Below are 221 nucleotides of genomic sequence, written 5' to 3' on the forward strand. Positions count from 1 at the left end.
TGTTTTAGAAATACACAGCATATGGTTGTATATATTTTTAACTCACTGTCTGGCTGAGGAGTGTTTGTACTATATCTGGAACTGTTCCAGATTAAAAGAGATTAAAGAGGCAGGACAGCTAGGTACAGTGCTTTTCCCCGGATTATGAATAGAATTGCTATTAAGGCCAATATTGGTACAAATAGAGAGATTTTAATCTAGACTGTATATTAGGTAATAGA

The sequence above is a fragment of the Leptonychotes weddellii genome, chromosome 2 (assembly GCF_054177405.1).
Source record: "Leptonychotes weddellii isolate Sample4059 chromosome 2, ASM5417740v2, whole genome shotgun sequence".
In the NCBI taxonomy this organism is placed as follows: Eukaryota; Metazoa; Chordata; class Mammalia; order Carnivora; family Phocidae; genus Leptonychotes; species Leptonychotes weddellii.